We start from the raw sequence: 27,173 nt of genomic DNA on the forward strand, positions 1-27,173 counted from the left end.
TGCGAGCGTTACTGCGAGTGCTGGCATTACGCTGAGTTATGGCTGCAATCAAGCCACTCAGGTGATTTGTGAAGGTCGCCTGGAGCGCAGAGGAAATGATTTTTCCTTCATGTCTCTGCAACACAAAATGACATTTCACAAAAACAAGTCAGCTTTACATCCAGTTTCTACATCTGATCTGAAAAATGTTGTTATAAGAAGCACCATCCATATTAAAGACACTTCAAGTCTCACCGTAGCCATTTTTCTCTTTGTAGTAATTTTTCTGACTCTGTGTGCAAACTATACATCACCTTGAGGTCTATTGCACTAATTTCAAGATAGCAGACACATTTTGGCCTGATCCGGTTTTCTTTCAGTCACTTACAATTCAAATATGGCAAATGTTTTACGTCAAAGTCAGAATTAGAGATACAGCCATAACATTTGAATAAACTACTTGAATAAACTGTTATTAAAGAAACTTCTAGTCCATATGTAGCAGCTATAGGATTGCTTCTACTGGCTGGAAAACAGCAGATGAATTAACATTGTGCCAACTAGATATCTTTATGTAAACTGTCATTTTTCACATTCAAAGTCAACGTCTGTATCCCCTTGCACCTTTAAGTAAACTCACATGAAAAACACAAACTAAACACCTGAGTTTTTAGCTGAAACCAAAACCTCATGCATATTGTCTAATTAGCTACAAAACAAGGTTAATATAATTTCACTCAGTGAAAGTGCAGCACAAACAACTTGGATCCTCTGTACCATACAGCAAGCTGTAATTTTAGTCATTAAATTGGCTCCAAAAGCCACCAACAGCACAAATAGCGGAGGAGTTCATTTTTATGACTCATATTAGTGGAAGTGAGGCTAAGTGGGGACACCTGTTAGACAAAGCCACCAGTACCCAGGTGGATGAGGTAAAGAAGAATTTACCTCTGATTAGTTGTTGTGAACTCTCCATGCTGAGCGAATAATGGTGGGTTGATTTTGGATATTCAGTCAGCTGCAGTGAAAGATCTTCAGGTGTGAGACCACGTGGCCTAACGGATAAGGCGTCTGACTTCGGATCAGAAGATTGAGGGTTCGAGTCCCTTCGTGGTTGCTGCTGAGAGTAAGCTCAAATTTGCTTGGCAGAATGCAGAAGCTCCGAGTGCCAGTGCTGACACGTCATGCCTATTCATAATTCCCTTCACTGGCTTCTTGTGAAATTCATAATTCATTGAAAAACATTTAGTAACATATAAAGGCCGACCTTTTCAGGCTCCAGACATTATAACAGTAAGATCAGGGTCCTCTAAAGTGAGGTGATCACGCCTGCAATCCAAAGCAAAGATTCCTATGAAAACTTAATTTTTCACATGGCTTGTAATGCCAGACAAATATTTGTCTTTAGGACCAAAGTTCTTAAAGCCACTGTTATGATGTCTCTTTCAACTAAGCTCTCCCTTAGAAACACAAGGCTTTACTTCACTTTCTCCAGAGGCTCCCTAATTCTGCCTAATTCTTCCTGTGGCCGTCCCTGGTCAACTTATTTAGTAATCCATCTATGCTTTTAGTGCAGACCTATATGATGTAAACTTCCACTCATAAAAAACCCCTGTCATTTAACTAATACAGAAGCTGTGGAAGTCATGCCTATTGAAACATTTTTATTATGGAAATTTAATAATATTTTGCTCATGTGTCTTGATCTTTCTGAGTTAACTTCAATAATTACTTCCTCCAAACCATCAACGTGTCTTTTAGACGCCATTCCTACAAAACTGCTCAACAAAGTCCTGCCATTAATTAATTCTTCGATCTTAAATCTGATCAATCTATCTCTAATAATCGGCTATGTACCACAGGCCTTCAAGCTGGCTGTAGTTAAACCTTTACTCAAAAAGCCATCTCTAGACCCAGCAGTCTTAGCTAATTATAGGCCAATCTCCAACCTTCCTTTCATATCAAAAATCCTTGAAAGAGTAGTTGTCAAACAGCTAATAGATCATCTGCAGTGGAATGGTTTATTTGAAGAGTTTCAGTCAGGTTTCAGAGCTCATCACAGCACAGAAACAGCTTTAGTGAAGGTTACAAATGATCTTCTTATGGCCTCTGACAGTGGACTCATCTCTGTGCTTGTCCTGCTAGACCTTAGTGCAGCATTCGATACTGTTGACCATAATATCCTATTAGAGCAATTAGAACATGCTGTAGGTATTACAGGTTCTGCACTGCAGTGGTTTGTATCATATCTATCTAATAGACTCCAGTTTGTGCATGTAAATGGAGAGTCCTCTTCATACACTGAGGTTAATTATGGAGTTCCACAGGGTTCAGTGCTAGGACCAATTCTGTTTACATTATACATGCTTCCCTTAGGCAGCATCATTAGAAGACATAGCATACATTTTCACTGCTATGCAGATGACACCCAGCTCTATCTGTCCATGAAGCCAGATAACACACACCAATTAGTTAAACTGCAGGAATGTCTTAAAGACATAAAGACCTGGATGGCTGCTAACTTTCTGCTTCTTAATTCAGATAAAACTGAGGTTATTGTAGTCGGTGCTGAAAAGCTTAGAAATATGGTATCATGGTACCAGATTCTTACTCTGGATGGCATTACCTTGGCCTCCAGTAACACTGTGAGGAACCTTGGAGTCATTTTTGACCAGGATATGTCCTTCAACGCACATATTAAACAAATATGTAAGACTGCGTTCTTCCATTTGCGCAACATCTTAGAAATATCCTGTCTCAGAGTGACGCTGAAAAACTAGTTCATGCATTTATTACTTCCAGGCTGGACTACTGCAATTCACCTGGCTGGACCAGGTGACCCTGAATCCTCCCTTAGTTATGCTGCAATAGACGTAGGCTGCCGGGGGATTCCCATGATACATTGAGTTTTTCCTTTCCAGTCACCTTTCTCACTCACTATGTGTTAACAGACCTCTCTGCATTGAATCATATCTGTTATTAACCTCTGTGTCTCTTCCACAGCATGTCTTTTATCCTGTCTTCCTTCTCTCACCCCAACCGGTCGCAGCAGATGGCCGCCCCTCCCTGAGCCTGGTTCTGCCGGAGGTTTCTTCCTGTTAAAAGGGAGTTTTTCCTTCCCACTGTCGCCAAAGTGCTTGCTCATAGGGGGTCATATGATTGTTGGGTTTTTCTCTATATCTATGAAGCGCCTTGAGGCGACTTTTGTTGTGATTTGGCGTTATATAAATAAAATTGAATTGAATTGAATTGAATGTGTGCAATTATAATCACCTAATGCTGTGCTACTTTAAATGTCAGTTAATTATTTGAATCAGATGTGAAGAAAGACTCTGAAGCCAACACCCGATGAAGCCAACAGAACCACATCATCCGCGAAAAGCAGAGATGAGATCCTGAGGCCACCGAAGTGAAAGCCCTCCACCACTTGGCTGGGCCTAGAAATCCTGTCCATAAAAGCTATGAACAGAATCGGTGACAAAGGGCAGCCCTGGTGGAGCCCATCACCCACCGGAATGAGTCCGACTTATTGCCGGCAATGCGAACCACGCTCTTGCAACGGTTGTATAGGGATCGAATGGCCGTAGCAATGGGCCAGACACCCATACTCCCGTAGCACCTCCCACAAGACACCCCGAGGGACACGGTCGAATGCCTTCTCCAAGTCCACAAAACACATGTAGACTGGTTGGGCAAACTCCCATGTACCCTCCAGTATCCTTGAGAGGATAAAAAGCTGGTCCAGTGTTCCGCGACCAGGACGAAAACCGCATTGTTCCTCCTGTATCCGAGGTTCGACTAGCGGACGAACTCTCCTTTCCAGCACCCTGGCATAGACTTTCCCAGGGAGGCTGAGGAGTGTGATCCCCCTGTAGTTGGAACACACCCTCCGGTCCCCCTTCTTTGGTTCTTTGTTTTATATTTCTAAGGGAAAAAGCTATTTGGTATTTCTTACAGAGAAAAACTAAGAGCAATTAACTGTTTTTTGTCTATCTGGATTACTTGATGAAAAATGGGTGTTTATAGGAAAATTTTGATTTCCAGAAATTTCATTCAGTGAAACTCGACATCTTTTTGGAAAAGTCACCAAAGTGAACTGAGGTGTTCACATGGTGTGATTACTGGAAAGTAATCACACCATGTGAACACCTCAGTTCACATGGTCCATGCAGGTCCATGCAAGTCCATGCAGTGAATTGAACTGATGTGAATTTGCATAATAGAAGTGTTTCCAATGGCAACCAGAACAGTGGGACAAACCTACTGAGGACACCTATAGCAGTACCAAAGAACTTTAGTTTCAGATAAATTAGTTCTATATACGGCTGTGGTAGACTGTGTCGACTACCGACTAAAAGGTTGGTGGCTCAATCCCTGACTCCTCCAGTCTGTAGGTCAAAGTATCCTTGGTCAAGGCACTGAATCCCAAGTTGCCCCCAGTGAATCAGTGTGTATGTGCAAATGTTAAAAAGTGCATAGGTATAAAAAAAAATGTGCTGAATGAGTATGAGTGTGATTAAGTGGATGAAAGTTGCTGCACTTTGAGTGGACAACTGAAGAGAAATGCAGTATGAGTACCGATCCATTCACCACTAAACTGTTTCATCTATTCAAACTAACTTCTGGCTTGACAAACCAACATGGTTGCCAAGATACTGCTGTTCAAGTTTTAAAATGCAGAGTCTAAGATCAGTGGGTATCACAGTGGCTACATCCCTTTTTTAATGTTGTCTTTGGTATTTACAGTACCGTGCAAAAATCTTGAGCCCTCTTGGCAACTCAGCCATGATTGCCACAATTGATTATATTACACATAAGTGAAAAACACACATTTGTAGTTCATTAGAATCACCTCAGCTGACTGAAGGTCATTTTTTTTCTTTGCTGTGAGACAATATGCAGGACTTGAACCCTTTTTGCCACCATGGTGACTTCAAACGTGCCAGCCTGCTGGGGTGCAGCTGCAGAGTGGCCATCTCATGTCGCATCTTCTCCTCTCTAATCCCATAATCCCCCCCCCCCCCCCAAACCCCGATCGGATTAGAGGCTCCTGGATCAGAGTGGTGTATCCAACACACACACACACATACACACACACACACACACACACACACACACACACACACACACACACACACACACACACACACACACACACACACACACACACCTACCTGATGGCCTACATATTTACTTCCTTCCCGTTTGGGATAATTGAGCAGTTGACAACAATAAACAGGCTTCCAAGCCGAACATGGCAGACTGTGGACTGAATAGAAGTGCAGTTGGGAGCAGCAGCACATCCACTGTAAGCTGTTTAGTCTCACAGTGATCCGTTAAATCATATTTTTCTCAGAAAATCTGACGAAAGGAAGCACTGTCATCATCCCCAAGATCATATCTTCATTACTAAGTCCAAAAAAGCTTAAAAAAAAAAAGCCTGATAGTGGACCATAAAGTGTTCTGGTTTAAAAATGTCAAATGAGTGCTGTTCAATTTGTTTGTGCTAAATATCTGACACTAAATCACATATAAGGAGGTATTTTGGAGTTTCTTACAGACTTTGGCATTGTTGTACTTTATCATATTTATTTATCACCTGTACAAGAACATTAATCTCCTAAGAGCGGAAATCCACTGTACCAGATTTAGGTACTAGCTAATTTCTATCTGCAGTCCCTGAGCAATCAAACAGGCGTCAGATTATTTATTAGTCCATTACTTTGTACTAAATCACCGCTCTCTATATCTGTGCATTGTACCTGTAGAGTTTACGAACTAAGTTTGCTAACAAGGGTTGCTAGTATTAAGTGATAATTTGCACTCCACTTGATTCGTATAACGTAGCTTCTTCTTTACACAGCAGTGGCCAAAATGCTAACAATGAACCTACAAATGGGTAATAATAAACCAGTTGGTGACATCATGGTAAATAGACATTAATTTAAAGCTAAATCTCCCCTTAATTTTAATGCTTATATTGCCAGGTAAACCTCTATATATCATAGTATATCAGAGTTATTTAGGGGGAGGATTGATATAATTGGTTTACTTCAACTAGAATAGTTTGCCAGAGCTCAAGGCTATAGATGAACAGATGGAGATGTCAGGCAAATTAAATTAAATTAAACGCTGGCTTTTTTTCTTGAATACATTTATTAATTAAGCTACATTTTATGAAGTGTTGTTTCATTTTGCTTAGTAGGCTCCAGTCAGTCACTTAAGTCACTTAAGTCCAAGAAGTCGAGTCATCCCACAACCCTTCAGAAAAAGACAGAAAATGATGCCAAAGGTTGTTTATTTAAATCTGTCCTGTTGATATTTTTTTCTTTCATCACTGGTCATTTGTTGTTTAGAAAATGATACATGGCTGGATTAACATACTTTGAGGACCGGGGGCAAAATGTTGCCACACAGGCCCCGGTCCCACCCCACTTAAAAGCACCGTGCACGTTCTACAATTTGTTTTGCGTTTTTGGAAAACCTTTCCTTTTTACAAAGACAACTAAAAGGATATAATTTAAATAAACAAACCGATGAAGGATATGGGTTTAACTGATGTAAAAGAAAAGAACCTCTGTTGAACCCTGGCGGGGTCATCAGAGCCATTTTTAGCTCGTTAGTTAATTAACTGAATCAGGTCACACAGCTGGTGGAAGTCCTGCCGCACTCTGGAGAAAAGCTTCGCCCTCCCCGGCCTGGTTTTCCCGTCTGAGTTCCAGACAAGGTTTCTGACCCAGACAACTGTGTCAAAAAGAACAACCTCATGAAACTCACGTGGTTATTTCTTTAATGAGTGTTTTCTACCTTCTCGACCTTTAGCTATTCTCTAAATTTTTGGGTTTTTATTCAACCTTCCCTGAAAACATCAATATAATGAAACAGATCCCTGTACTGGGACAAGGCTGTATCTGATATAGTTCTGCTTTTGGGAAGCTTCGGAGCGTGGCACATTACGCTGCTGTGACTAAAATGGATGCAGCATTGTTGTGCTTTGCTTCTTTTGCATGAAATTTGATATATTTGAAGTTATGAGTTTATAGAATAGATTCAAAAACATTGTTCTCACAGACTCGTTGTAGCATTCACTTTACAGTTTTGATTAGATGGAGGTAAAATCTATTTTCTGCTGGGGTTTTTCAGATTTACTTGTACTGGGGGATACATCTGCTGTAACTAATTTTCAATGATCCACAGAGCCCAAGGTTGTGTCATAAGGGAAAAACTCTTTCCAGCATGTAAAAGCTGTACATATCCACCAAGACTGCATGCAGTGTTTGGTAAAATTTCATCTTGAAACCTTAAACTAAATTTGACTGACACAGACAAAGACAAGTGACATGTCAGTCACAAGGTGGGGTTTCCCTAAAGCATAGCCTGCCTTATTTTCTGTTTCACTCTGACGGTGTCACAATTTGCTAAATTAATGTGGTGTTTTGTAATTAGAAAGACTAGTGATATCACAACCTCTGCAGAAAAGTGTTTACTGAGTTCAAAAATCAAGCAAGAGGGGTCATTTTCTCATGGACGTTTAGTAATCGAAAGAGGGCATTAGAAGAAACACATGTTTATGGCACTTAAGCTTTTCTTAAGCAGCTGTGGCTACAATGTAGCTTGCCATCACCAGTGTGTGAATGTGTGTGTGATTGGGTGGATGACTGGATGTAGTGTAAAGCGCTTTAAGGTCCATAGGGACTAAGTAAAGTGCTATACAAATGCAGGCCATTTACCATTTTTACCATTTTATTGTAATGGGGTTATATCCATTTACGTAGGTATTTAGCCTGCAGATAGTCTACTGAGAATGGATTTTAATATATGCAAGTACACTCCCATGCTGGCATACAAAAGCCCAACAGCAAGTACGTAGACTTGCTGTCAATTGGTTGACTCGTGGGCTGGAACAGGGTATGGAGCAAAAGCGGCGTTCAGCAGGAATGGAAGAATGGTGAAAAAATATCACTTTTCAGTCTCTAACACTGTTTCACTTCAGCTCTTCTATGGCTTCGCTGACGGATGAACCAACAACAGCATGAACAAGAGTAACTCACAGATCAGCTGAAGTTGGAGGCAGTGTCTAATGTATATTCAGTGTTGGGAAGGTTACTTTTAAAATGTATTCCACTACAGATTACAGAATACATGCCCCAAAATGTATTCTGTAACGTATTCCGTTACGTTACTCAATGAGAGTAACGTAATCTGAATACTTTGGATTACTTAATATATTATCATGCTTTTTACAACTACATGAATGTGATTTATTACTATTACTGAAGGTTACTTACTATACCAATATCAACTAGATTTTTAAATCTTAATATAAAACGAGTAACAGTAGGTGGACATTAGGTAAGGCTGCACTTTTTGCAGCGATCTCGTATAGAAAACTATTCCGCGCGTATATAAAACAGGTCCGCAGCTCCGAACCGTAGTAAAGGAACCTCTGGCTAATACGTCGGGTTCGTGTCGGGCTCGTAGCTGAAAACTAGCTTTACTTTGTTGTCTGGGTCAACTTTGCTAGCGAGAGACAGAGAGAGGCGGTGAAAGGCTGCTCCAACGGGACTTATTGTTTCAGAGGAAAACACAAACACAGTGTACAGTCGAGTCTTAATAGCTTACTTACAGCTGGGCTCATCAGGCACTCTTTGTGGCTGCAGTGGTTATTATTATATTTACATGCTTCCAGCTCCCGTTTCTGCTCCGTGACAGCTCGTACTTTTCCACTCTACTTTTTCTCCCTCCCTCCATTCTCCCTGCAGCACGGACTACACTGCCCATGAGGCTACATTCTGTAGGGCTATGCCTGTAACACTCTGCCTGTTGCTTTCATATTAGATAATTTTTTTGAACAATAATTTTTTAAAATATTTCTTCACGTCATTATGCAGGCCGCAAGTAGGGGTGACATGGGCCATGAGATTGAGACACAGACATTTGAGCCTCTTAATGCATGTTTTGTTTGGGTTTCCTCCGGCGTGGATACCCAAAATAGAGAGACCATAGCCTAACATATGAAACAGGAAAAGACCGCCGTGTAATCCATTTATTTCAACAAAGTAACTGTATTCTAAATACCACCTTTTTAAACGGTAACTGTAACGGAATACAGTTACTCATATTTTGTATTTTAAATACGTAACGCCGGTACATGTACTCCGTTACTCCCCAACACTGTATGTTGGATACTGCCTCAGAGAGTAGGTGCCATGTTTACATGCTATAGGTGTATACTGATTGGTTCCCTTTCTCTGCTCCACATTAGATTTAGATGCTCAAGTTGTTCGGCGCTTAGAGCTTAATTCACTCTTTTGCCTTGAATCTATGTAGAGCCTACAATGTACCCTATGCAAGAGTCCAACAATTATGCTTGTGCATGGTGTCCATGCGATAATCTGCAATTTCTCCACAATAACACACATTTGGTGGGGTTTCATTCTTCAGTTGATCCACTTTCATCCACTCAGTGAAATAAATGGTGGCAGAAGGAGTAGTGGCAATGGGCTGCCTCAGTGTGATGGGTAGTTACATTTCTGAGGGGGTTCACATCAGGTTACGGCACAGGGTTTCAGATGGTTTTGCAGCTTTGATGTACCTAGAGTTAACTTTATTCAAAAGGATGTATCCACGATGTTGGAAATGAAATCTAGGGCATAAACATAAGCTGTGAATCTGGAGGTAGAGTTCGTCATCTACTAACCTTGCAGTAAGGTGGGCTGAAGAGTCACTGGGCAAGTACTGAACCCATAATTGCCAAAGATGCATCTTTTGGAGCGTGGGTGTGTGCAGGATAGTAAATATGAATGTGTGAGTGGAGGATGAGTGCACGTCAAAGTGAAAAAAAGCACTATGAGTACTTGAGTAACAATCCATTTACTGTCACCAGCACCACGAGCCTCCAGTTACAGCAGTGCAAGTAAACAAACAATAAATATAAGAAGAGTAAGAAAACATAACTTTAGGACTCGGGGTAAAGGGATCAATAAAAATTTTAAATTTACAATTTACAGTTTGATGATTTAAAGTCTCACACACAACCCGTCGAAAGGGGTGGGGGATGCAGCTGCTCCCAAATAGAGCACATTTCATTTATAATGTAAATCCAAGCTCATTATGTATTCATGATTTGAATTCTGGGTTGGTCGTGTGTCAGAGAGCTCGATCCCAGATTATGGAAATATGGGATTGCTACTGGTTGCAAAATCTTTTCTACCGTCAATGGTAGGGATAGTGAAAACTTCTGTTTACGTTTGTCTATGTTTGGCTATGATAGTAAACAGTAGACCCTGATGTAGCTTACTGAATCTTTTGGACTGTGTTCAGCACAATATTAATTAGTCCTGTTCTCATTGTATGACAAATTATGATGGCTGTTTGGTAGCTGTTTGCATACAATGCATACTCTCTCTCTCTTCGTGTGTGTGTGTGTGCGTGTGTGTGTGTGTGTGTGTGTGTGTGTGTGTGTTTCTCTGGTTAAATTCAGTATGGTTCTGACAACAGTTTTATGTTATGTTACAATCCTTAATATCTTAATATGTTTTATGCGTGTGTGTGTGTGTGTGTGTGTGTGTGTGTGTGTGTGTGTGTGTGTGTGATAGATATAAATCCCGGTCCATAAATCCTGCATTATAAACACATTGGTTTTCCCTTTTCAAATTTGGAGGTCAAACAGTCCAAAATTTTTCTGTTTAACAATTTCTATTTTTTTTATCACAGTATATCATTAGCAGGATGTAATAAACTGGATCAAAAGCATGACCTTTCAATTCTGGGTTAAGTTTGGAAGAACTAAAAGAGAGAATTGGATGAACTTTAACTTTCAGTTTTGCTGAATTTTTAGGAAAAATGGAACATGTCAAGTGATGGTAGTCAGTCAACTGAATTTCTTTTAGTTTCTTTAAGATAGTTGATGAGAAGCTGATGGGAAGTCTCATGTATTTAAACTCTAGCCCAGGGCTCCCAGTCAGGTTTTGTAACCGGGTGAGTGAAAAGTCTTCAAGAACCTGAATAGTTGGGAGCTGAGGGGTAATTTGAACTGTGTTGGTAGATAAAGCAAATAAGAAGCCACAGGGAACTTCCTTAAAAGACATAAAACACAAACAGCTTAATGAGATCGGAGTTTAATCAGTCTGAGGTGGAATCTCCGCTGTCATTCTAATGAATATAAACCTGCATTGTCTGTTTCCTTTTCGTTGCCCTCTCAGTGCAGATATCTGCGGAGTGACAACGACCACACGCAGCTAATCTTCCCTCTTCCGCGCACACACAAAAACAGCTCCTGACAACCACAACAACATATGGTGAGCGCTAAGCTGCCGTCGGGTCACAACAGCAGAGCTCGAAACTCTGAGAGCGGCACATACGTCGCTGCCCCGGGTTCTCTGCGGCCGTCAGAGGGGATTACCGAGGAGCTGCACTTCATCGAGCTGAGACTTATAAGTCAATACAATGACTGACACAATGCAAAGAAGTAATCCTGTTTTTGGAAGGTTTGCGGGTGCTCTTACGTGGCTGGTTTGAAAAATAGGAGGCTTAAGAAACTGTATATTGCAACCTTTGAAGGAAAGACATTTTAAGCAGTTTGAGGTCAAAGCCAAAACTTTGTCTGGAATAAGTTTGAAGTTCAATGAATCTCTTCATGCTTCCAGCAGCTGAGCACATTTTGACTGAATAGAGAGAAAGCAACAATTTCACCCTCTGGAGAAGCTGGAAACAGTGAATGCTGGCTGAGTGACCACAGGGACCTCCCTCAGCTTTATTTTCATGTCCATGCAACAACAGACAGAAATGACGTCGTCCTGATCCCCTGTAGTAAAAACTGTGTTGCCAGTGTAAATATAGCTATATACAGCTAAATAATATATTCATAGGTACAGAAACAATTTTGTGCTAAAAGAACACACAGCATTGACTTGTATATGTGCAATGACAATAAAGAGATATTCTATTCTATTCTATTCTATTCTATTCTGTCTGCACTGAGATTGTCTCCAGTCATGGCAAGCATTGGTTTTCCAGTGAGGGAGATGTGGCAAACACCATCATACTGCCTCCACCAAAAGCTTTCCGCATCTTTACTGCACTTTGACCCTACGATCTGCTGTAGGCAGAAGTTCCTCCACATGTTCAGGTTCCAGCACATGTGTTGCAGATGCCAGTGCCACTGGGCCTGACAATGAATAGCAGTCATAGCATTCTTAAGGGCCCACAAACATTATAAACATGAAGTATGACCAACTACACCTGTGCAACATGCATGTTTGCTGACAGTCTTCATATAAGGGATACAGAAGTGTCCATTGCAATTAAGCACAAACATATGTTAGGAGATTTTTGTACTTTGCAAGCTACTGTTTGAGGATGCAGAAAAGTGCTTCTTTTCACACTTCTTCTATATCTAAGTTTTGTGGTGGTAAGTCATACCAACAAACATGTAATAGTAGAAGTAGAATAAAGAGTCTTAATGGATCTAAAAAAGATGTATTTGTGATAGATTGTAGAGTGACTTTTAGTGTCTGTTAAGTCAGCATGTAGAAGAACAGCCACACTGTTAAAAAAAAACATCTTAAAAAAACTGTAATATTACGGCAGCTGGGGTGCCAAAATACTACCGTAAAATAACAGAAAATAACTTCCTCATAAAAATATGGTTATTTTCAGTAATGACAATACAGTTTGTTGCGCTAATTTTACATGGGATCTTGCCTTTTCAAGTGATTTTAAACATTAAATTAGGAACATGTTAATGTGATTAAACAATGAAATTATCTATAAATAGGGAAAAAAAACAAATCCTAAAAAAACTGTAATATTCCTGTAGTTTGGGCGCCAAAATACTACCGTAAAATAACAGAAAATAACTTTCTCATGAAAATACAGCTATTTTCAGTAATGAAAATAGAGTTTGTTGCGCTAATTTTACATGGGATTCTGCCTTTTCCAAGTGCTTTTAGACATCAAATTAGGAACATTTTAACGTGATCAAACAATGAAATTACCTATAAACAAGGTCAATGAATGTGGCAATATGAATCATAATACGTAAATGTACAGAAATATACAGTTATCTTAAATAATAATGGATTGCACGTCCTGGGACAGAGGCGAGGCTGCCATATCGCACCATCGGCCCCTCTGGCCATCACCAGTAGGCGAAGAGTCTTGACCATGGACACAATACCAAGAGTGTCCGAGCTGGGGCTCGAACCGCAACCTTCTGATCACAAGGCGAACTGCCAACTCTTGAGCCACGATCGCCCTAAACAGCGACGATAATAATACTTATGTGATGCAACACAAGCTTATAGGAATCATGTTATATACTTTTCCACACACTCATCCCCCCTCCCTTTCCAAACGCCTTCGACGCTTATTCCCTTCCGATGCTGACGGTGGATCAAGGAGACCAGCGCACAGGCTGCAGGCCCGGATGTACTGTCTAATTCGGCTGTCTCTCACCCTTTACCCACCCCTGTTGCTTGTCATGTGTTTCTTTGGTGTATTAAGAGTTTTTTCATGTGCTATGTGCAGAGGTGTTTTTTTCTGTTCTCAAACTGATCTCCCTGTTGGAGCTCAGTCTGGGGGGAGTTATTCTTTCTCCTTATCTTTCCTCATGTGGTGCATTTTCCATTGTTATACCTCTCTGACCTGTCTTCCCCATGTGACATTTTGTGTAATGTATGTATGGTCGGAGGGTAAGATGGCGCTGCCATTCAATTCAATTCAATTCAATTTTATTTATATAGCGCCAAATCACAACAAATGTCGCCTCAAGGCGCTTCATAGATACAGAGAAAAGCCCAACAATCATATGACCCCCTATGAGCAAGCACTTTGGCGACAGTGGGAAGGAAAAACTCCCTTTTAACAGGAAGAAACCTCCGGCAGACCCAGGCTCAGGGAGGGGCGGCCATCTGCTGCGACCGGTTGGGGTGAGAGAAGGAAGACAGGATAAAAGACATGCTGTGGAAGAGAGACAGAGATTAATAACAGATACGATTCAATACAGAGAGGTCTGTTAATACATAGTGAGTGAGAAAGGTGACTGGAAAGGAAAAACTCAATGCATCATGGGAATCCCCCGGCAGCCTACATCTATTGCAGCATAACTAAGGGAGGATTCAGGGTCACCTGGTCCAGCCCTAACTATATGCTTTAGCAAAAAGGAAAGTTTTAAGCCTAATCTTAAAAGTAGAGATAGTGTCTGTCTCCCGAATCCAAACTGGAAGCTGGTTCCACAGAAGAGGGGCCTGAAAACTGAAGGCTCTCCCTCCCATTCTACTTTTAAATACTCTAGGAACAACAAGTAGGCCTGCAGAGCGAGAGCGAAGTGCTCTAATAGGGTGATATGGTACTACAAGGTCATTAAGATAAGATGGGGCCTGATTATTTAAGACCTTGTATGTGAGGAGCAGGATTTTGAATTCAATTCTGGATTTAACAGGAAGCCAATGAAGGGAAGCCAAAACAGGAGAAATATGCTCTCTCTTTCTAGTCCCTGTCAGTACTCTTGCTGCAGCATTTTGGATTAACTGAAGGCTTTTCAGTGAGTTTTTTGGACATCCTGATAATAATGAATTGCAGTAGTCCAGCCTGGAAGTAATAAATGCATGAACTAGTTTTTCAGCGTCACTCTGAGACAGGATATTTCTAATTTTAGAGATGTTGCGCAAATGGAAGAACGCAGTCTTACATATTTGTTTAATATGTGCGTTGAAGGACATATCCTGGTCAAAAATGACTCCAAGGTTCCTCACAGTGTTACTGGAGGCCAAGGTAATGCCATCCAGAGTAAGAATCTGGTTAGATACCATATTTCTAAGCTTTTCAGCGCCGAGTACAATGACCTCAGTTTTATCTGAGTTAAGAAGCAGAAAGTTAGTGGCCATCCAAGTCTTTATGTCTTTAAGACATTCCTGCAGTTTAACTAATTGGTGTGTGTTATCTGGCTTCATGGACAGATAGAGCTGGGTGTCATCTGCATAGCAGTGAAAATGTATGCTATGTCTTCTAATGATGCTGCCTAGGGGAAGCATGTATAATGTAAACAGAATTGGTCCTAGCACTGAACCCTGTGGAACTCCATAATTAACCTCAGTGTGTGAAGAGGACTCTCCATTTACATGCACAAATTGGAGTCTATTAGATAGATATGATACAAACCACTGCAGTGCAATACCTGTAATACCTACAGCATGTTCTAATCGCTCTAATAGGATATTATGGTCAACAGTATCGAATGCTGCACTAAGGTCAAGAAGGACAAGCACAGAGATGAGTCCACTGTCAGAGGCCATAAGAAGATCATTTGTAACCTTCACTAAAGCTGTTTCTGTGCTGTGATGAACTCTGAAACCTGACTGAAACTCTTCAAATAAACCATTCCTCTGCAGATGATCTGTTAGCTGTTTGACAACTACTCTTTCAAGGATTTTTGATATGAAAGGAAGGTTGGAGATTGGCCTATAATTAGCTAAGACTGCTGGGTCTAGAGATGGCTTTTTGAGTAAAGGCTTAACTGCAGCCACCTTGAAGGCCTGTGGTACATAGCCGATTATTAGAGATAGGTTGATCATATATAAGATCGAAGAATTAATCAATGGCAGGACTTCTTTGAGCAGTTTTGTAGGAATGGGGTCTAAAAGACACGTTGATGGTTTGGAGGAAGTAATTATTGAAGTTAACTCAGAAAGATCGATTGGAAAAAAAGAGTCTAACTTAACATCAATGAAACTAAGAGTAGCTGTAGATAATATTACATCTGTGGGATGATTATTGGTAATTTTTTCTCTAATGATAAAAATTTTATTTGTGAAGAAGTTCATGAAGTCATCACTAGTTAACGTTAAAGGGATGGTTGGCTCAAAAGAGCTCTGACTTTTTGTCAGCCTGGCTACAGTGCTGAAGAGAAACCTGGGGTTGTTCTTATTTTCTTCAATCAGTGATGAGTAGTAAGCTGTTCTGGCTTTGCGGAGGGCTTTCTTATAAAGCAACAAACTATTTCTCCAGGCTAAATGATGATCCTCTAAATTTGTGACACGCCATTTCCTCTCCAGATTACGAGTCATCTGCTTTAGGGTACGTGTTTGAGAATTATACCACGGGGTCAGGTACTTCTGATTAGAGACCTTAGTTTTCACTGGAGCTACAGTATCCAGAGTCGTACGTAGTGAGGAGGTGAAATTATTAACAAGATAATCGACCTCTGTTGGGGTAGCGTTCAGATAGCTGCTCTGCTCTGTGTTGGTACAGGGCATTGACGATGATAACAGTGGCTGGATTATATTCTTAAACTTAGTTACAGCGCTTTCAGAAAGACATCTACTTTGATAAAGTCCACTCTCCACTGCTGCGTAATCAATTATTGTAAATGTAAATGTTATCAAGAAATGATCAGACAGGAGAGGGTTTTCAGGAAACACTGTTAAATGTTCAGTTTCTATGCCATATGTTAAAACAAGATCTAGAGTGTGATTAAAGTGGTGGGTGGGTTCTTTTACATTTTGAGAGAAACCAATTGAGTCTAACAACAGATTAAATGCCATGTTGAGGCTGTCATTTTTAGCATCTACATGGATGTTAAAATCACCCACAATAATTATTTTATCTGAGCTCAGAACTAAATTAGATATAAAGTCTGAGAAATCAGACAGAAACTCTGTGTAAGGCCCAGGTGGACGATAGATGATAACAAGTAAGACTGGTTTCTGAGTTTCACAGCTGGGGTGGACAATGCTAAGCATCAGGCTTTCAAATGAATTAACAGTCTGTCTTGGTCTTTCATTAATTAATAGACTGGTGTGAAAAATTGCTGCCACACCGCCCCCTCGACCTGTGCTTCGAGATTTCTGGTAGTTAGAATGACTCGGGGTGTTGATTCATTTAAACTAACATAATCATCCTGCTGCAACCAGGTTTCTGTAAGGCAGAGTAAATCAATTTGTTGATCAATTATTAAGTCATGTACTAACAGAGACTTGGAGGAGAGAGACCTAATATTTAATAATCCACATTTCACTGTTTTACTCTTTGGTTCAGATGTGGATACTGTATTGTTCTTTCTTTGTAAATGTTTAAGTTGTTTGTTGCTGGTTTTTAGTTTGTTTTTTGTCTTTTTGGAAGCAGACACAGTCTCTATGGAGATGGGTTTTTGGGGGGGGGGTAGCAGGAGGAGAGAAGCTGCAGAGAGGCGTGTAAGACTGCAACTCTGCTTCCTGGTCCCAACTCTGGATAGTCATGTTTTGAGGGGTTTAATAAATTTGTCGATATTTCTAGAAATGAGAGCTGCTCCATCCAAAGTGGGATGGATGCCATCTCTCCTAACAAGACCAGGTTTCCTCCAGAAGGTTTGCCAATTATCTATGAAGCCCACATCGTTTCTGGGACACCACTCAGACAGCCAGCAATTTAAGGAGAACATGCGGCTAAACATGTCACTCCTGGTCTGATTGCGTGCAATAGGTCGGCAGCCTTATGAAATTTCCCCTTGTGGGACTAATAAAGGTATATCAAATCAAATCAAATCAAATCCATAGCATTACATTTGAATTCAACAGTTCAATCTTTCAAATAACGGACAGATATTTGTGAAATCATGATACATTTGTGAATGTATTTAAATATGCATATGTACAGACAGATACATTTAATAATCATGAAAATTATGTTTTATTGCATTACAGTGATTTAACGTTAATTTACATTTGAAATGTCTATCACAGTCTATTTACGTAACTTTAATGATATTCTAGAAGAACAGAACAAAACTGTAAAATGCACAGTTAAATACTTTTATATTAGCATTTTTTCCTACAGTGCAGCCATACCCGCAACCTTGTGGTTGTTAGTTCACATTCATTGGCCGATGCTTAGCGTCATGATATTATGTGTCCCAACATCCAATGGCATGTCACATTGTTTTCATGGCCGCACCCTCACCCCAGGTGCAGAGGCCTATTTCTGTTCAGGAATGTTATGAATACTTTGAGATTTATATTAATTGCAATTCCTACCTCTACATTTATTTTTTAAAATATATAATTAGCACAGCGTGGCCGTGCAATGTTTTATATGTTTTTTTAGTTTTTATTCCTATTAATTATATTTTTTTACTTGTTACCTCTGAATTAATGAATCAGACCTGGATGACATGAAATTTTCAGCACAATCATAATTCAAATACTCCTTTAATTATTGATTATTCTCATTAATTTTCGATCATTTCAGATATTTTTCCATAGTATTACATTTGGATTTAACAGATCATTCTCTCACATAACAGACAAATATTTGTGAAATTATGATACATTTCTGAATGTATTTTTACAATCTAAATATGCATATGTACAAAAAAATATATTTATAGTGATGTTATGTTATTTTACCTTTGACATGTAAAATCACAGTCTACTTATGTAAATTTAATGATATTCTAGAAAGACAGTACAAAACTGTAAAATATACAGTAAGATACTTTGGCATTACTATTTTTTGTAACAGTGCAGCGTTTTAAAGCTGTTAATGTTAAACACCTCTCATCATATCCAGGAGGAGATTTGTTCATTGTGTTTTTATCCGCAGATACTTTGACTCGAGTTTCGCTCAGAGTAGCTTACAGCAGATGCCGTGTGACTGACAGGCGGGTTAATCAAGTTGTTTTTAATCTTGCTGAAAATCTCCCCGGCCTTTTCCTATTATCATAATGAGCTCTCGTGTTTGTCTCAAGTCCTCACTGCGGCAGCTGTTCGAGCGTTCACATCGGCGCAGCGAGGGATGGAGAGCACTTCCTGTCGCTGAAAGGCCACAGGGTCAATCTGGGGAAAACAGTTGCTGCTGCAGGCTGCTAATCAAATTTTAATTTCAGCTTCAAATCAGTGAATCTGACAGCGTTTTTGGCTGTTTGCAGTGAGTTTGTATTTAAAGTCTTCAGGTTTGTTACATTGAGGAGATCTGCAGGTAATAGTGTACAGGTGAGAAAATATAACATGACTTAAACCTGTCACAACAATGACAAACACCATTTGTCAATCAGGTGCTGCAGTTTGAATGTTTTATCCAAGTGTTCGAGATTTCTGTTTAAATGAGGTGCAGAAAGCCGCTGTGTGCCAATGTGAATTCACATAAATGGTCACAAATAACCATTAAAGACATACTTTAACTCAAATGATCCTCTTTATCGTACATTTTTATCTGTTTTGATGTGAAACGAGTCCTCAATTACCCACACTAGCATAAAAACTAATTAATCCAACTTGCTGAAATCCGCAGATGGTGTAAGTGCACAGAAGGAATCGACCCTATAAACGTGCTTCTCTCAGCTCAGTGAAGCTAAGACATTCAAGAAGGGGCTTTTTTAATAAGGCTGGAAAGTTGTTAGCAATATGGCACAATTAATTTAGGTGTTTTGACTCAAAGTGGAACATTAAACTTTGCTCCAATGGAACAAGGAAATTAGAAATAAGGAAATTAGCTCCTGTATTGATTTCTTTGTGCATTTTACTGAGGCTTAGACCCAGTGGTTCAAGTAACCTGGGGGCTACGACTGCAGAAAACGGGGTATGTGGACATGTACCTTACCCAGTTACTTTCCTAGTGTCCATTTGGACCTCCTTTCCCTTCAAGACTCCTTTAACCCTTCTTGGCACAGAATCAACAGGTATTGTCCCTGTTGACATGACAGCATCACACACTTGTTGCAGATTTGTCTGCTGAACATCTATGATGTGAATCTCCTGTTCCACCAAATCCCAAATGTGCTGTGTTGGATTAAGTTCTAGTGACTGAGGAGGCCATTTGAGTACAGTGAAGTCAGTGTCATGTTCAAGAAACCAATCATAATCAGACTTATTGACTGTTGACTGTAACCTGCAGAGTTTAAGTGCAGCCCCAGTGGCCCTAATGGATAGGGCTCTCGCCTTCTGAGTCAGGGATTGTGGGTTCGATTCCCACCTGGGGTGATTTCAAATATGGTCAGAAGCAGGCTGAGACCATGATCCAGTGGCCAATGGAGCCACTCTCTCCTAGGACCTTTAGATAGCCTGCTTTCTGTTCTGGTTGGAATGGGAATTGTTCATATATACACTCACTGTACATGTCATTGCTAATACCTGCTTGGGTTCCTTTTAGCCTTCAAATCTCCCTTAATTTCACCAAATCCTAAAGGTTTGGATTTAGAGCTCGTGACTGTGGAGGCCGTTTGAGTACAGTGAACTCTGAGCTTTGCGACATGGTGCGTTACCAGAAGATGGTACACTGTGGTCATAAAGGGATGAACATGGTCAGCAAAAACACTCAGGTAGACTATGGTGTTTAAATGATGCTCAGTTGGTGTTAAGGCCCCAAAAGCAGGCAAAGAAAACACCTTCTACACCTCTGCACTGCCAGCACCAGCCTGAGCTGTTACACATACTAGATGAGAGCATGTGCAAATAGTACACATGAAGATCGTGAGTGACAGGCAGAGCGCTGCAGCGCAAAATTGGTTCGTCCCTTATTCTAACTTAAAAGTCCCTCTATTTGAATGTTATCTGCAATGCCACTTTCTGACCAACACTCTTACAAATACCAAATCTGATTTGACCGCAACTATATCAGACGAGTGCTTGTGTCCAGTCATCGCCCGCCACGCACACCGGTTGTGAGGAGAAACACGCAATTTGCTTGGTGCCGTTTGGTCTGCATAGCATAATAAGCTGGATAACTGAAGCCCATATTTACAGGATTTGATTACATTTATTTTTTTGCTCATTTTTTCAAAGGAAATGCCAATGTGATTACCAAGCTTGATTATTTTTTTAGATCCAAATAAACAGATCTGACCAATCAGATCAAAGCATTTGTACCACAAAATGCGCACCATCTTAAATATACAATGATATGGAAATAGTAAAATTACTACATTACCTCAGACACACAGCTAGATGCATGTCTGAAATTATTTCTCTGCCTCCTCAGATGTGATTCCAACTCTGCCAACACACGTCAAACTGCCCCACTGACATCCTGAAAATTGATCACGATCAAGCTTCAACACCGGGATCAACCCATCAAATTTTCCCTGCTACTGGTTTCTACTGAGAATTGGATGAACCAGAATCTCAGTTTCTTCTTTTTTTTTGTTTAGAAACATCAGGATGAGCTCATCATCACTTGATTTTGACTTCATTTTGTTCATGGTGCGTCTTTGAGAGGGAATTTTCAACAAAAACACACCACGTTAGATGTGCACCTACAGTGCACGGCAAGTTTGAATCCGTGCTGGCCTGAAATGGTAACACAGCCATAGGTGGGAGGGTCTCAAACCAATGTACTCCTACTGTTGGTGCCAAGCCAAGATAAAAGGGAAGGGTTGTGCCTGGATTGAATTACTAAATTGCCAAGAATGAGTGCAGATGATCACATTCAAACCACAGCAATGTTGATGAACGTGATTTTAAATCTCTTTGATGGGCCTTTGGATAAAATATGAGATAAACACAGTTGAGAATCGTTCTCTGTGAGGAAATCCTTCCTCTTCAAACACACTGTTATCCCACTTTGTTCTACGCAATGGGATTCAAACCAGCAACCTTGACAGTGTGAGTGCCATCAGTTCATTAGCTATAACTCCTGCATTCAGACTCATAAATCATGTCGTGCTGCTCGCTCTGCCCGAGTATGCGGCGTTTGGCCCAGAGGTGAAACAGCCATTTAACCTTTATATTGAGCTTTAATTCTCACTTGGCTTTCCCGTCGTTTTCTGTGGTTCACCAGCTTAGCCAATTAAATGAGATTTACACCAGTCCAAACTCATGCTTTAACACACAAACACAAACTTCTGATGAAATTAAAGCCAAGTTCTGACAGTTATGCTCAAAGTCATCGACCTTGTAAAGCGTTACGTCTCGCTTCCTTGACGGCTTCATCAATCATGGCTGATAATTGTGATTGATGGGGGAGGAGCTCGGGCAAATGAAGGCCAGAAAACATTTAGCCAAGTGCAGCCGGGAGGAGTGAGATTAATGGTGATAAAAGTGACTGAGCGAGGGTGAAGGTGCACCGCGCGGCATTTTAAAACCAGTAAATCATTGGCACATTAATGCAGAGATGTCGATGTAAGTACTGTAAACAAACAAGCAGCCTGTCGGCCTCTGCTGCCCCTGCTTTCCATCTTTTTCTGGGCTGGATTCAAAGGGAAACCTGTTGGTTATTTTCAGAGTAATAAATATAAAAAAGAATAATGTTGCTCAGGAACATACACAGCTGGATGTTTAAGACTTTCTACTATTAAAAAATAAGTAAGGATCCCTTAGAGCAAATGTCTCTTTTTCTAATTATGTTTTAGTTGCTCATGATTGCAAAAAGAAGTGATTCAATCAGGAGATGTTAACAAGAAGTTAGTAAATGAAATTATTTAATGTCCAAATTTGTGGCAACCTGTGCGCTCATTACTGAGAGTTTTAAAAGGATTAATTTGATAATATTGGTTAATTAGAAAAAAACATGACATCATGATTATTTGTTTCTGTAGATCTTTTAGTTTTCTTCAGAGAAATAACAACAGTGAATAACTTTTAAATATTCCAGAATCATCCATTAGGATCCAGACTCATAAAAAGGTAACTGTAACATAACTTTATATCAACACTCACAGATGTTTAATTAGGTGCACCTTGGTAGTACCAGGTTGGACCCCCTCTTTCCATCAGATCTGCTTTAATTCTTCAGGACACAGATTCAACTAGTGCTGGAAACATTCCTCAGAGATTTTGGTCCATGCTGATGTGACACATCACACAAATGTTGCAGATTTGTAGGCTGTACATCCATCTGTTCCACCAAATCCTCGAGGTGCTCTATTGGATTGAGATCTGGTGACTGTGGAGGCCATTTGAGTACAGTGAACTCTTTGCCATATTGAAGAAACCAGTTTGAGATGACATGGTGAGTTATCCTGCTGCAAGCGGCCATCAGATAATGCCATCAGATATTGGTACACTGTGGTCATAAAGGAATGGACATGGCCGGTGAAAACAGATCATTTTGCCTACAGAGCTCCTCAAATGCAGCCCCAGTGGCCTAATGGATAAGGCACTGGCCTTCTAAGCCAGGGATTGTGGGTTCGAGTCCCACCTGGGGTGTCCCAAAGCATAACAGCCACTATCTTTTAAAAGTTTTAGATAGCCAGTTGTAATTGCAGGTTAAGAGTTTAAATTTCAGCTTGTCCAGCTAGCTTTAAGGCACAATCTTAACGTAAAATTCCCAACAAATGGAAATATGTTGAGAAGATCCTGCACTTAGAGTAATTCCAGCTGCTCCAGTATGTGAGGAGTTCACACAGGTCTAGAATCTGGTTGGTGACAAATGTGTTTTCAGGTGCTGCTTGTAAAAGTACTTGTAGAAAGTTGCTTGCTGTGGATATTTGAAACTGGTTACAAAGAAACATATAGTGCTGCACCAAAAACATCCTTGCAAGTGATTCGGTCACTAGCAGAGTGGGTCACAGTTGACCGTAATTTCTATAGAAAGCACCAAGTTTTTGCAAACTCTTACCGATCACTTGCTAAACAATTGTGTCTTCAGACCAGGACGGTTATCAAATAGAGGTTGGAGCAGATTGGACAATGTTTTTTTCCGTGTCACATCAGAACACTGAAGTTGGCTTTGGCAACACCATCGTGTTGTTCAATGAAAACTCAAACTTTCAGAATACTTTGGTTACCAAGACTAAATGAGATGTTTTGATGATGGCATGAATTACAATAGAACTTGAAGAGAAGAACTTAGCAAAATACTGATTAAAACCAAAGTGCCAGTACCACTGATAAATATGTATTAAATTTTGGTATCACCAACATAAGTAAGCAGCTTTTTTTTTTTAACTGAGACCATCTAAACAATTTGTTCAAATTAATCCAGTTAATTAATAAAGTTTGCAGAAGTCGTAAGAGTTCATTTAACTCACAGTTTTAATGTGGTTCAGGAACTTTTGAGTGTTTTTTTAGCTCCTTCTTGGCTTCTTTTGTGATTAGTTTGTGCCTTTCCTGCAGTCACGTTGTTAAAGTCAGCTCTTCTACTGCATCAAACTCCCACTGCTGAGTCACCAACTGACAGCTTTCAAGTCGGACTGTCACTGGGATTTAAACCATGTTCGTACTAATCCGGGTAATCCATGAATCTTCTTCTCTCTGTTTTGACCCTCTGCCTCTTTCATAACAGCATCTCTTTCCACTGTTTAAGTTCATAAATCTGAAAAGGGATGGTTTGACAGGCAATTTAGCACTTCTGGGGTAACAGGGAGATGCTTGTAGACACTCCTTCATATCATTGAGAAAAACAATTGTACCATATTTTAGTGTTTTGTTTTTGTTCTTTTTACTTTAAATGATTTTAAATACTGTTTTCATTGTTCCGTGATATTGTTCTTGTGGAACATGTTGCAAAATTTCCTCAACTACAAATGAATTAATTTTAGTCTGGACCACTACAGTCAACATTCATTTCATTGCAAAGTGGCTTGCAGAGGCAGCAGCAATCATGGGGAGACTAAAGCAGCCTAAATAACCAGTCTTAAATTAGACCTGCACATTGGATGTGTAGAAGGGTGTCAGTGGAGCTTTCAGATAAGATGATCTACCACGACTGTCTTGAGCTGGACTTCACAGCCTGACTGAACTAACATTGTAGTGTGAGAGCAGATGTTGATTACATGATGATCTCAGGCACAAAAGCCCCACCCACTTAGTGTTCCAACCTTACGAGATGCAACCAATCAGAAGAAAGTTGACTTCAGGGAAGTGTGGGTTTGTAGGGGGATGAGCTACAATGACTTTAAATAGACAGTAGATGACTTATGACTAGGGATGGGTATCGTTTAGGTTTTATCCGATACCGGTGCCAAACCGGTACTTTTGAAACGGTGCCGGTGCTTAAACGGTGCTCAAACCGGTGCTTAAAGAACACAAAATTGGTCCAAAAACCTCTCATGTTCAGCTGTTTTTTTTGTAAATGTTAGCCTTTTCTGCAGCTATAGGGCATATATGGTATCACTCTTGGCTGGAAGCAGTGCTTAAACAATGGAAAAAACACAAACTTTGTCCAAAAACCTCTCATGTTTAACTGTTTTCCACTTTTTCTTTGGTCATTTTAGCCTTTTAGGCCAGGGTGAAGGGAGCATCTGCCATCAAACAAGAAGACAGCCGCATGTAGCTATGATGATGTTTGCTAGTTTACCTTACATGCATTAATGTAATAACGTGGTTAGCCTACTCAACGTAAATTATACACGAACAACATTAAGCTACTCACGCAGAGAAGAACGGCTGCTGCTGCCATCATCATCCGTCATCATTTCTGCTACATTGGCAGGGCTAGGGGCCAGGACTCTACTCTTTGGGTTTTTGGGGGATGTTGCTAACTCCGGGTCGATAACAGGCAACCCACCCACAGTAGATGTGCTCGGTGTGAGGTCTCGCAGCAAGCTATCAAATACGGCGCATTTCTCAGCTTTTAAAAAAAACGCTATGCGTCGCCAGGTGTTTCATCGGATTTGAGGTGTTACCTCCTTTGACAGTATCACAGTATCAGCTTAAAGCACTTGTTGCAGGCTGCTGAGTTTGCATATTTTGCTGTGAAGTACAGCCAGACGTTTGACCGCTTGCCTTGGACATTTTTAATCTGTAGCTCTGCTCTAAAAGAACGTACGTACCTGAGCCCGCCTACTATCCTCGGAAACGTAAAATGATTGGCTAGAATTCAAAGTGTATCACATCTCAGGAAAATAAAGCACCGAAATGTGCGCTGCTTTTCGATCTGGTTACTACCGTTTATGCCAGAACCGGTGCCATCATGGCACCGGATACCGGTACCCATCCCTACTTATGACTGAGGGTAAAGGCCCAGTATAAGATTTTTTTAAAAGGGTCATTTTAAACTGTGAACCATCCAAACCTGCTCTAGCATACGATTTGATCCCGAGTGGCTTGAAAACTTTTGTCTCTCTTCCAAGGTGGAAGCACTATTTCATGTGAACATTAAATTTCATGACCTTTATCAACTTCTGGGACTTTGTCAGGGTAGCTCATGGTACAAGTTTGGAAAACTTTCTCGGCATATGTTGAGCAGCGTTCGAATCAGGTGCCAACATGTAAATCAACATCCACGGGGCCTCTTGTCCTTAATGCATCCGTGGCATTTTAACGTAGTCAGTAATATTTACAGAAACAAGTTCAAACATCTGCTGCAGACGCGTACAAACAGGATTTTAATGCCAGCTGTGATTTATACCTGCACAATATCAACAGAATTAAAATGTCGCAAGTGCTGAAACCAACAGAGGTCACTGACGTACGTTCCTGTCTCACATTTAGCTGTAAACTATCAGGTATTAAAGCATTCAAATCACATTTACTTTCTGTGCAGTTTGAACGGCTGAACTGATCTAAAATTAACTGCTACAGAGCTCATAAGCTTGGCTGACTCAGTTTAATGCCCACCTTACACTAATGGAGTAAAGAACTGTGTGGCTATGAACATAAATTATGGATTACAATTAGGAGCTCATCACTCCCGCATTAACTCTTTTATCTTTACTTCTTCCCGGCCTCTTAAACTCTCAAGTGATCCAGTTGGAAAGCTTTGGTTGCCATGGGAAGCCTGTGGACAGAGAGGGTTGTGGGTAATTGGTGTTGAACTCAAGTGGATACCGCTGAGATAATGAGTTTACAAAGGAGGCCCCACAGAGAGGAGATGTGAGCGGGTCCAGCTCTATAGTGCTGATTTACATTACCGAGGTGGACTCTCTGGCCGAGCTCTCTATTGATTGATCGCAGAGTGAAGCCCCACATGAGATTTAGCCCCCAGCTGTAAAGTGTCTGCTTTTGCACTGAGGTAAGCACCTCAGACCACAGAGGAGCACACAGTCGAAGACAAATATTACCTTTTAAAAAGAAATGCAATCTTTAAAGCTGCAGTCATTTTCCCTTTGACATTTTTCAGCCCAGAATCTTCACATAAAGACTCACAAATCAAGTTTCAAATTGATTTGGCAGCTGCTGGTAAAGAGAGTTTTATGTCTGTATTAAGTTAAACATGTATTTCATCTTTGGAAGCTAAAAGCAGAAATATTTGCTGGGTTTTTATTTTGATCTGAATAGATGGGTAACTGTTTAATACTTGGATTAAGTCCTTGATTGCCTGAAGTCGAGAACCCATGAATA

General features: G+C 40.4%; 2 non-coding genes across 2 annotated transcripts; both read left to right on the forward strand.

The window, feature by feature from the left end:
- Positions 1–1,023: 1,023 nt before the first annotated feature.
- Positions 1,024–1,096, forward strand: trnar-ucg (transfer RNA arginine (anticodon UCG)). The gene has a single exon. It is a non-coding gene; the product is annotated as a tRNA-Arg (tRNA).
- A 21,927-nt stretch (positions 1,097–23,023) lies between these two features.
- Positions 23,024–23,096, forward strand: trnar-ucu (transfer RNA arginine (anticodon UCU)). The gene has a single exon. It is a non-coding gene; the product is annotated as a tRNA-Arg (tRNA).
- The last annotated feature ends 4,077 nt before the right edge of the window (positions 23,097–27,173 follow it).

The sequence above is a fragment of the Neolamprologus multifasciatus genome, chromosome 23, assembly GCF_963576455.1.
Source record: "Neolamprologus multifasciatus chromosome 23, fNeoMul1.2, whole genome shotgun sequence".
NCBI lineage: Eukaryota > Metazoa > Chordata > Actinopteri > Cichliformes > Cichlidae > Neolamprologus > Neolamprologus multifasciatus.